This window comes from Rhagoletis pomonella, unplaced genomic scaffold (assembly GCF_013731165.1).
Source record: "Rhagoletis pomonella isolate Grant_MI unplaced genomic scaffold, Rhpom_1.0 Rhpom_scaffold_00005, whole genome shotgun sequence".
NCBI lineage: Eukaryota > Metazoa > Arthropoda > Insecta > Diptera > Tephritidae > Rhagoletis > Rhagoletis pomonella.
This window is the reverse complement of record NW_023458559.1, coordinates 19,389,981-19,402,571: the sequence shown is the minus strand read 5'-3', so window position 1 is coordinate 19,402,571 and position 12,591 is coordinate 19,389,981. Positions and strand designations below refer to the sequence as shown.

The following is a 12,591-nucleotide window of genomic DNA, read 5'->3' as shown; positions in this document are numbered from 1 at the left end:
GAGGTATGGTTCCTTCGGCAAAGTTTCTTATTTTGATCCCTAGAATATGATTTTCACAGAGCAATGGGCGATTTTTTTGCCTCCCCACAAATCGACCCGGCCTAGTGTACATACTCACATATATATATGCATAGTATATATACGATAGCGACTTACACGTGCACCGCGTTTTTGATCTAAAAGAACGTGAAACTTCCTCCGTTTTGCTTTCTGTTTCTTGTGTTTTTAATTTTCAAATTCTCCTATGCTATAAGGTTAAATACATACTTTGTAAAATTTTCCATGTGTCTCACTATATGTATGATTAGGGTGGTCCAAAAAATGTATGTGAAAAAGTAAAGTCAGAATTTGTATGCTCTCACCCCCTAGGATTGTTCTATACCGAAAAAATATACCCTTGTTTTTTTATTTTGAAATCAAAAAATATATAGAGGTCGCTCAAAGCGCTCAAAGTTTTCCATGTATTTTATATGGGGAAAACAACTTTTCGTAGAAATTGTATAGAATAGTTATAAATCAATATTTTTCTACTCTGTATATCTGAAGGATAATGATACCCAATTGTTTATTTAACCATTTTTTCATTGCAACTATAATTTGTAGGTCCGCCAAAAACCCACAAAAACCCCGAAAAGTGCAATGGAGCGACCAATAAAAAATCGTGAGTATTGAAAAATGGTTAAGTAAACAATTGGGTATTATTATTGAAAGCCGATCGAATAATATTGACTTTCAAGAATTCTATACCATTTCTACGAAAAATTTTATTTTTCCCATATAAAAATACATGAAAAACTTGCGGCGCTTTGAGCGACCTCTAAATACTTTTGATTCCAAAATAAAAAAAATAGGGGTATACTTTTTTCGATATAGAACAATCCTAGGGGGTAAGAGCATTACAACTCTGACTTTACGGTTTTTGGACCACCCTAAAGTACATACATACATATGCACGTATCGATGGTCCTCTGCAATAACGAAAAAACTTAAAACTAAAAAAATACCCTTACTACTGAGCAGTGGTATTTGTATGCCTCTAATGCTTGTCCAATCATGTCTAACCCTTTCTAAAACTATATAAAGCAGTATGGCCGAAATTTAATTACCCTCTATTAAATTCGCTCAGACGTATGCAATTTGAATTTTTCGCTTTATAAGAAAATATCTACCGAAGCTAATGTACATACATACATACAGTCGCAGTATTTTGTACGATATTCCAATTTTTTTTTTTCACGGCAAATTTTTTTTCGGCAGTTTTTTAATAAATACAACAAAAGCCATGTAAATCAAAATTCAAACATTGAACAAAACACGAAAATTCAGGAAAATTTAAAAATTTTGAAACACAATTTTTAAAAAAATTCGAGTACGTAGTTTAAATTAAAAGCCACTTCAGTTTTAGGATAAGAAAGTGCAAGTTTGAAGTTGTTAAAAAAATCCTTATATGAGCCGTTTATTTTGAAAAAGGCATAAGTCACTTCATAACCCTTGTGCTGGTGTTACTTGTATCTGAACGCGCCGGTTATTCGTTCAACTTCATCAGCCAAAGGTAAAAGGTTTTGTCATTAGTTCATGATGAATAGAATGATTTACAGATGCATTCAGTTAGAAGTAACCAACCATTTAAGCGCAAGATGTGGAAATGACTTATGCCACTTTGAAAATAAACGACTCATATGGAGAAAATGCTCAACACTGTCAGCAAAGAAAATTATCAAAAATCAACAAATTTTTTCAATTCAATCTTGCTGTACATCTGCATACTGGAATCTTTTTTTAAATTTCTGGTTGGAAAGTATGAAATTTTGATTTACATGGTTTTTATTGTAGCTTGAAGCTACATATATATTAATAAAAACAAAAAAAACAAAAATTCCATGAACAACATTTTGAATATCGTAAAAACTCAATGCAAAATACTTATGTGTGCCATTAAACTTGTTGATATCAGGGAGTGAATGATCGTTTGATATTGTTTCTCGGCAAACGATCTTTTTTTTGGTCATACTCTCGCCCTAATGATCATTTCAAAGATCATTACATTGTTCCAATTTTTCGCCTGTTCCCTCTCAAATTTTCCCCGTTTGCTCTCACTATCTACTCTTACTCTCTGTTATCATCCAGTATCGATGCATTGAGTGTTTTCTCTCTTAATCTTTCCATTTCCTTTCATTAATAAAAGTTTTCGAATTCTAAGCGAACAGCATCAGTATATCGCTAGTTTTGTTTGCGTGCGTTCGAAGTCGTTCGTTCAAAGCGTATTTCGTGTGGCATTTGTAATGCACATACATGTATGTACATATACATATTCCTCAAACATAGCGTGACGATTCTTTATGTCTTTATCAAAATTGAGGACATTAAATTGTGTCTATGCCATTTAAAAGAAAAAATATTTATAATAAAAAATATTTAATTGCAAAAAATGTGTGTTTACAGAAGTTATTTTCTTTAAATAAATTCTCGTATCTACGAAATAGTATGTAGTGATCTGTGAAAATGCAAAATTTGTTGAATGCTAAAATATTCAAAACAAACATATAAAATACGTTTATATTCACAAACATACACGCATACATATGTACGTACATACTTACATTTAACTGTGGAAAATTGTTGGTGACAGTTCTATAAATAAAACCAAGTACCGGCAGATTCGACGTTGTGTGTCGATATATTTGTGATCGGCTGTGACAATCTGGCCACTTATTGGTAATATAAAAATATTTGAATTTTCGGAAATTATCCACGTTTTTTTCATTAAAAAAAAAAAACGTGTTGCTAGGTCAAAAAGTATACGTCAAAAATGCACTTAGGATACTGTATAGAAAAAATTCAGTAGAAGACGTATCGTTACGTTTCGGCATTAACCACGTACATATCTACATTTTTGGGAAAACTAATATTACAACTTACAACAAGAGTTTAAGCGTCACATTAATTGCTAAAAGAAAAAAACTTAGTGTGGGTGTTCACTAATGTTAGTACATAGAACCAGAAATATTAAGTTAAATGCGTTTATTTTAACCTTGTGCAAGAAAATAAGAATTTTTTCTTACATTCTCTGGAGTCTAGACCTATCATATTACAGGTACGAGGTTAACGCTGAAACGGGACGATATGCGCATATTTATGTACATAGATAAAATGGTCGAAAGCCAAAATAAGACAAGAACGGGTCACATTTCTAGGGTATTGGTTCTTGTTTGCGAATTATAGCAAATATTGTAATATTTTTGGTTGATAAATTTCCGAAATCTTTGTTTTCCATCACCATGCACTTATGCGAAAGAATATATGTAAAAATTTTGAAATATATAGTTGAGGAATACTTTTACTTATAACTACTTTATAAAAATCTTGTTTAACAAAGAGGTATTTTTGTTCAAAATTTTTTAATTTTCCTGAAATAATGTTAAACATACCCCTTTGTTGTTAGCTGTAAATATGGTCTTTAATCCAGTAAAAATTAAGTTACGATCCAGAGGGTTATATGCTCCCATAGGAGATGATAAGCGAGCGTTAATGAATTATGTATATGCCCTTAAATTTGGTAGATAACTTTGAAATTGGGCAATTACGCACCATAAATCAAAGACAGTCACAAGTCAAAAATTGCGAAATGTTAAGGAGAGACAAAAAACTGTTGATGAGACCCAAGAAAAACAAAAACAGTCAATAATATTTTTCCAGGTAAAGAAGAAATTTTGGTGGACGGTAAAAATATGGTAAATGGAAAAATTAATATTGAAAAATTTTGAGTTGTGACTGTTTTTGATTTAGGGGACGATATAAAGGTCCTTATGATACGTTCACACTTTCTTACGATTATGTTTGCAAATTGTAAAAATCATTTGTGGAAAAATGTTCTTTGAAAATAAAGTAGGGCGGCATCGAGTGTTTTAGTAATATTTTTGACAAATTTTTTTCGAATAATAGTTATACATATATCTATACTTCGTTACATTAATATGACTTTGCGAAAAGCTGGCCGGCCTAATCAAAAATATTGTCAAACTAAAGCTTTCATAAATCTCTATCGATTGACCATATTTCAATATTTCATAAAACTTGTGTATAAGTTAACTAAATTCGACTTTTCAAACACGTGGCAGCAAAATCTATAACAAAAGAGATAAAAACATCGATAACAAAACTGATAAAAACATCGATTAAAAAATCGATAAAAATATCGATAACAAAATCGATAATAAAAATGATAACAAAGTCGATAAAAATCGATTATAAAATTGATAGCAGAATCAATAAAAATATCGATAATAAAGTCGATAAAAATATCGATCATTATATCGATAAGTTCCGAAAATATCAATACTAAAATCAATAACAATATCGATAACAAAATCGATAAAAATATCGATCTTAAAATCGACAAAATATCGATAATTATATCGATAAATCGCGAGAATCCCGAAAATCACTAAAATCCCGAAATAGTTCCCAGATTGAGTCTCTGTGCCTCTATCTATATCCTTTTCTCTAAAACTACCTTTATTTTAAGCTTTCTTCCTCTATCTTCATCTATACTTTTATCGGTATCCTCATCCTCATCTTTTTCTTTATATTTATCTTTGTTTTTATTTTCATGTGTATCATATTCTTCATATACATATTCCTCTTGACCTTTGCGCTTATATAAGTAAAGTGTTTAAATTTACCTTGGTCTTCACTTTTGCCTCTATCTTTACGCAACTTTGTTTTTGTTTTTATTTTTAACTTTGCCTTTATCCTTTTATTTATATATGTACGTACTCACCTTTACTTTTATTCTTGGATTGGTCTTTTTCTAAGTGTTGTTTCACTTCAAAAAGTTTTTGCGTATTATGCATACATGTGTTCATACATACATATACGTATGTACATATATAACATGTATAGACATACATAGATTACTAAAAAATAGAAACAGATCCACATTAACTGCAATCGACATATGTATGTACGTATATATGTATTTACATGTGCACATACGCTGCTATTAGGTTATAAATATTGCGCCATCTGTTTATTAAAAGCCGAAGTATGTACTTACGCACACATGCATACTTTTTGTCTCCTTCCCTCACTTCCCACGCATGCACGTGTTTGCAAAACGATGACGAAGTGATTTTGTGTGGGAAATCATTTATGCCCATATATTTGAATAAAATAAACATACTTAGAAGACATCAACCAATACTTCCCATATACCAAACGAAAGGAAAACTTCTGAATTTTTGATTTAAGAAAACAAAAAAAAAATCATTTGAGCAGTTTTCGAGCCTTTTGGTTATAAAAAAAATGCAAATTTTTTCAACAATTTTTTGCCTTAAAATTCTCAATATTTGTTGAATTTATATAAAATCTGTACACGATAATATTTCTATTGGTCCAAAGAATCTATATCCCGAAAATGAAAGTTATATCTGCAAATCATAAGCTGCTGGAGCACTTTAAAGGCTCAAAATTGACCCCAAAATAAGCCCGTGTTTACCGTTCTTTTTACGACAGAAACCGAATTGGTTACTTACAAAAATGAATCTGTCGATAGGTTTGGGATTTTATCTTTGAAACGCCACACTTTTCTTTGAAATCGCTTCATTAGTTCTCGTGCAATAAGCGTTTTCATGAAGCTCTAAAAATTACAACTACAACATTTCAGCATAGCCTCTATATGGAAAAGTAAGACGTATTCTACGTAAAAAAATACTTTCAGTGAAATAGTGAAAATAGCGAAGATCGGGCCGCTGTAACTTATACCCTTAATCCAACTGATTGTGCAGATATGAGATTTCTTGCCATAACTTCTCCATTTATGCAGCTAGGAACACGAAAATCCGCACCGTTTTCACTAATTATTAACAGAATACTTACAATGAAAATAACAAAGATTTTCGTTATAATTCCTCCACTTATGCAGCTAGGAACATGAAATTTGGAAATACTTCCACACATTATCAACATAATACTTACAGTGAAAATAACAAAGATGGGGTCACTTTTACATATAGGTCCCATACAACTGATTGTTCAGATATGCGATTTTTTGTTATAACTCCTCCATCTGTTCACCTGGGAACATGAAATTTCGCAATATTTCCACCCTTTATAAAAAAAATACTTACAGTGAAAATGGCGAAAATCGCGTCGCTGTAACCTATATCCACCATACAACTGATTGTCCAGATATGAGATGCTTTGTTATAACTTCTCCATATATGCAGCTAGAAACATGAAATTTCACAGAAAAATTAACAAAGATCGGACCACTTTATTCTATTTATTGCCTCCATACAACTGATTGTTCAGATATGGGGTTTTACTGTAAAACTCCTTTATTTGGACAGCTAAATCCAATAAATTTCGTAAGCTATTTTATAAATAATAATACAAAGTCTACTGAGAAAATCGTCAAAATCAATGCTGTATAAGCTTTATTTCTTATACCACTGATTGTTCAGATACCAGTTCTTGCGATATATCTCCTTTATGTGGGAAGCTAAATCCATTAAATTGTGTTACCGGTTTACATACCGATCACACAGCAGTGAAAATGACTTAGATTGTTGCTATATAAGGTATATCTTCCATACCTTTGATTGTTTAGATATGATTTTTTATATATGTATCTCCTCTATCTATGTATGCTGTGAAGTAAAATTTTTCATGAATCCCAAGACAGCGCTGCTCTTACTTGTTCCATGTTATATTATGGCCAATAATATCTCGTGTCTATTTTTAATATTTTTATTGAGCTTTGTACCACCTCGTGTCACTGAACTATCTAAATAAGAGCCCGGAAATATAACAAGAATGAATTTTTGGGGCATGAAAGGTAGCATAACTGCTGAAGTAATCAGACAGCAAAATATAATAAGAAGTTCCTTTAAAAATCCCGACGAATATTGAAATGAGCTTGACGGCCCCATACAAACCCCAAAAGAGTAGCCCAAACGACATATCCAAAGATTAGCTACTAGGCACAGCAGATTTATCGTAAAAATTTATATGTATTTGAATGTTTCTATCACTATTAACAGTTTAGAATAAATAATAAACACAGTTTTGGTACTTAGATGAGGAAATAAATCGCTAAACCATAGCCCACTCTATGGCACGAAAATGCGTTTTTAGCATTTGACAAAAATTACAAATGTTGTTGAAAAACGTTATTTTCAGTGATGAAAAAAACTTCAGTACCCACCATAACTATTTGATTCGGCTTCCATTGCAAACCTGTCCCCGGCGAAAGGGATCCTCGATTTAAAGTAAAATGCGTATAGCTTTGGAAATCAAATAAAATCGTTTCAGTTTGAGAAAAATGGATATCCAGAAGGAGAAACATTGTTTGGGCATTATGTTGGCAAATTTTTCGGGCATTTGGACCGAAGATATTTGGAAGTTCCAGCGGTAAAACGTTGTTATTCATACCGTGGGAACAACAAAATTATTATTCAAGGAATAAAATACCTTCCTTTAGAGTCACTATCTTCAAATATGGGCTTTAATCCCAATATGGATTTGTAAGATCTACTTCTCAGCAAGAGTTTTACTTATTCAAAACAGAATGATGACATGTTGAAACTTAAATAAACCAAACTTCACAAATAGGATGAATGAAATGTATATTATATTTTACTACAAAATTTCGGTAAAATATATGCCACAAAATCAAGTTTAATCATTATTTTTTAAGTTTTATTTTTTGCTGAGAAAATAATCGTTATGTTTTGAGTTTTATTTTTTGCTCGGGCGTTTTTGAGTTTTATTTTTTATTTGAAAAATAATCGTTATTTCTTGAGTTTTATTTTTTGCTCGCAAGTCGTTTCCTTTTTGTGCCAATGCTTGAAGGAACACACAAAAATTAAGCTTTCATCTTCATCTTCATCCCCATCTTCATATTCATGTTCATCCTCATCTTGATCTTGATCTTGATCTTCATTTTCATCTTCACCGTTATCTTTATCATTGGCTTGATCCTTCAATACAGTAGGTTGTGAGCGTCTGGGGTTTTATCGTTGCTTTTGTCTTTGTTTCTGCCCCTGTATCTAGCTCTCTGTATTTTCATTCCCACTCCACAGTGGCGTTAAAACTTCAGTGTAGCCGTCCTCTGTCTATTCAGGCCTACGCTTATTATCCGTGAGGTTAAGAAGTTTAAACAGTATTCTTCTTTTTTGTCGCGACTTTGAAGATAAAGCTAAGTAAGTCGTTTCCTTTTTGTGCCAATGCTTGAGGGAACACACAAAAGTTAAGTTTTATATTCTGAGAAAAAAATAAAACTCAAGGAATAACGATTATTTTTCAAGCACAAAATAAAAATTAAAAGGTAACGATTATTTTCCGAGCAAAAAATAAAACTAAAAAAAAACAACCATTATTTTCCGAGAAAAAAATAAAACTCAAAAAATAACGATTATGTTCTGAGCGAAAAATAAAACTAAAAAAAAAATAACGATTATGTTTTGAGAAAAAATAAAACTCAGTTAATAACTATTAAAAAGTGATTTTTATTATAAAAGTTATAACCATGACGATCCCTGCTCAAAAGTATGTTGAGACTGACCGCATTCATTTCCATTATACATATACATATGTTATTCGTGGCAACAACGACAATTTGGACATGGTTTGCTTTCGAAGCTCTCTTGAATGACAAAATTTTTACCCAGCCCTCGGATGTGCTAATTTCTTGTCTTTCTATATCAATACTTTTAAGCTAAGCGTACACGGTAGAGAAATCTCTCGAGAGTTTCACTGAAATAAAAATCTCCTCTCTCAATTAAGTTTACACGGTAGAACAACTCTAGGAGATATACACTCTAGCTAGAGACAAAATAGAGAAATCTCAACTTTTATCTATCACGTACTCTACAAGCTCTGTATACGGTAGACAATAGTTACCTCTCGCCTAGAGTTAGTTTTCTATCTCGAATTGTTGTCAACGCTTGTTGTATATATATATGTATTTATATCAAAGCCACGATGTAGAAAATATAGTTGGCGCCATCAGCGAAGCGCTAACCCTTCGTCTTTTTGACAGCATTCGCCTATTTTCTGACGTCATAAAATACATTTTCGCAATATGAACAAGAATTAAATTTTCAAATTGTACTTATTTGCCGAAAAAAATTTTACCTAAAAGTAGACAAATGTACCTAAAAATTAAACATGGCAATCTCTCCCTTCGGTACTATGTGTAGTTTTGGATTCGCATCAAACAACCTTTAATATTTAGAATACCCTTGAAAGGAGTTTCTCCGAGCAGTTCCAGCCAAACTACTATATATATGTATGTAGGTATTCTCCAAGTTGAGCAAGTGGCCTGGCACTCTGACAAAACAGCAAATAACTCAAGCAACGACTATTGCCAGAGTGCCAGACCACCTGCTCAATTTGTGAATACCCCGTACGTTTTAACCAATAATTATGCCCCTTTGCAAAGGACGGACGCTATTGGAAAAGCCATTGAAATACCAATGAAAATAAGAGGATGATTCCCGGTACATTATTTGGCTACGTTCCAATTGCACTTAAAATGGTGTGCTTGTATCGAATATACGATTTAATGTCGTAGCCATTTCGAAATTTAACAATCTGTAATGAAGTTCATTGTCAAGACTTTACTATACGTCTCCGTAGAGCAAAAAGTCTATTTAGCTTGCTAAATAGAGCGTAGAGTTGTCGTAGAGTTTTCGATCTAGCTTCGCTAAACTGTTTACACAGCGAAAAAGTCTCGCTAAATAACTCTCACATAGACTTTGTAGGTGAGTCTCTCGTAGAGCTCTATTGAGTGTTTACACGTCTCTAGCGAGATTTTTGTCTAAATCTCGCGTTTTTTCTCTAGCGTGTACACTTAGCTTTAAGATGAGACCGGGTAGATGAGAGATTATTTACGTAAGACGTGAATAGAAAACACCGATTTTTGAGCTGTATTTGCTTCATTGAACAATAAAATACATCATCTAGGGTTATCTATGGAATATCACATGTTGATACTGAAGACCAGTCTTCTTGAAATTTTAAAATACCTAATTTTTGAACGAGTATTCACCAATGATGCGTACAAACTGACAGAATAAATATTCACATTTTTTACGGAATCTAAAGATCGTCGTCAATCAGTCGTCAATATAAAATATATTTCACAACTTCAAAATTATGTACATATGTATGTGCATATGCATATCTGCCAAAAGTGACATTGGTCTCAATAAAATAAGAATCTTCGTTTGTTACTAGGATGTACTTTGTCTCGTACTCGTTCATGGCTAGACTGACCTCTTCTGTCTCTTGCTCTAAGCTGGAGAAATGGCTCTGGCTGCTTTGGTATCGAAGCCGACAATGACAATTTGGTTACGCTAGCTACCAGTATTGTCTTTTGCTGAGTTTGGTGCAGTTGTTTCGAACAGTTCGAAGAGCTCTTTTCCAATTTGGAACAGGATACATGAAAGTGGTTCTCAACTTTACTCTTCATACTGGCATTTGTTTTGGGTGGATTTCTAGACTGACATGACCTCGTAGATCCACCTTTCCCTCGTACCAACAAAACTAGCTCTAAATTCAATAGAAGGAGGTGTGGTGTGTTGATTTGTTAAATTTTCTTAATATTTTGTATGTCCAAAGGTCACAAGAAATTTCCATATTTCAAAAGATAATGTGGCGGTCACTGTGACCGACCAGGGTGCATACTCCTAAGTTCTGTTAAGTTAAATATATCTGCTTTTCGAGGCATTACAACGCACGCCTAAAATTGGAGTAAACGCTCGGCCAAACACTAATGTATACAAATTTGTGAGTATGTACTGAATATTTTACTAAAAGACTCTCAAAGTACAGTTCTGCACCGAGCATCGGAGGAATTATTTCAGCAAATGGCATCGCCAAAAATTACTCAAAATTATCTCCACAAAAAAGTGCTGCTTATGTTTAGCTAAAAATAAAATACTCACAACAGCTCAAGTGCATCGCTTGTGCCAGAAATAATTGCAGATGCAACAAACTGTAAGCGGCACGAGACATTTCAATTGGTTCCAATGCGCTGCAGCAAGTTAATGCTTAACCGTACATAGTGCATATGTACATATGTATGTACGTGATGATACTCGTAGCGATTACTAAAATGCAGGGCTCCGCAAATTCGGGATGTCGCGTCATTTTTTCGGGATCAGAAATGCAGGATTATACATGCGGGATCCGCGGGATTTGCGGGACTTGCGGGACTACAGAATAAAATGAAATAGACGAATGCGAGTTGTGAACGGGCTGGCCATGGAGCAAAACTGACTTTAGATTCGTACTCACCGACCCCAAAAACATATAGAACACCTGCAGCCGGATTCCAACTTTCGCTATAGCTTAAATTCCATCCACGATTTTCGCGATTCTATCTTAAAAAGGCATTCTTAAAAATCCCCATTTTGGATTCATTTTTGGGCAGATTTTAGCGATGAACAAAATATAAAGTGATTGAACTGTTTTGACAGCTAATGTTTTGACAGCTAATATGCTTGTGCAATATTTTGAAGAGCTTTTTTGAAAAAAGAAAATGTAAATGTTCTCCTATATCGACTAAATTCTTAAATTAAAAAAATATGTATTTCTGCGTGTTGTCTAGCAGATATGCCTTCAGCAGGGATTCCATCATACTGTCTTCATAAAACAGTTAACTCTCCTCCGATATTATCTATAATAAAAATGATAATGCTAATTTGTGACACATTTACTTAAAAGTCTTGCCCATCGACCGCTGGTAACTTCCTGAAAGTAATACGGACTTTCTTGTTCCTTAATCTTCTTTTGCAGATATTAACTTATTTCTTACAATTTTACAAAATGTTAAACTTTGCCGCATAAACACAAAGTTAATTTTTTATTTGCAAATAACTAAGTCACGCAAATAAATATTGATTAGTCGTATTATTTCCAAATAAGCGCAAGATTCCGTTATTAGGTTTATGTTCTTTTTCGAGGGTCATCTCATTGTCCTTTTTTAAACAAGACGTTGGCAGCTTTGTGATGTGATTGACTTTTTATAATCAGGCAATATTGAAAAAGAAGTTTTCACCGTCATATAAACAGTGAGTTAGGTATTTTCAAATTCTTTTTTTTTGCAAATAGCTAAAGTACTTATATATTTCCATTATTAATCACCATTGAAATGGGAACAAATTTTGACAGCTTCTGTTGCTGCACAGCGACACTTGCGGCCGGATAACGTACTAAAATTTAGGCTAGGCAATTTTTAGCGACACGGAGGACATAATCGCAATTTTTGCATATCGCCTAAAATTCGGATACATTTTTCTTCTTCTTCTTCTTCTTCTTTGGCGCTGTAACCGCCTAAGCGATTTTGGCTGAGTTCAGCAAAGCAAAATCTAAACTGAACACATCGCTAAGTTTTTAAAAGTTCTGCTAATTTCTGGGTAATGTAATACATACAAAGTACATACGAAATTACAGTTCAAAGTTTATGCGAAGTTGTGCGAAGTTATGCGAAGTATGCATAATCAGACCATAAGCCTACTCACGTTAAAAACGGGGGATGAACGAACACCAGCGCAAAGCGTGCTCTCTTGCAAATACAGCCCC

The 12,591-nt window shown here is 33.1% G+C and overlaps 1 protein-coding gene across 6 annotated transcripts in view; it reads left to right on the top strand.

Moving 5' to 3' along the window:
* Positions 1-12,591, top strand: part of LOC118738752 (pericentrin) — a 242,401-nt gene that overhangs the window by 73,951 nt on the left and 155,859 nt on the right. Inside the window, exon 1 of one of the 6 annotated variants that reach the window (XM_036469704.1) lies at positions 2,228-2,715. The exons of the other annotated variants lie outside the window; for them this stretch is intronic. The gene's annotated coding sequence lies outside the window, so the exon portion shown is untranslated. Of the gene's footprint in view, positions 1-2,227; positions 2,716-12,591 lie in introns of those variants that run through there. 6 annotated transcript variants of the gene reach the window in all.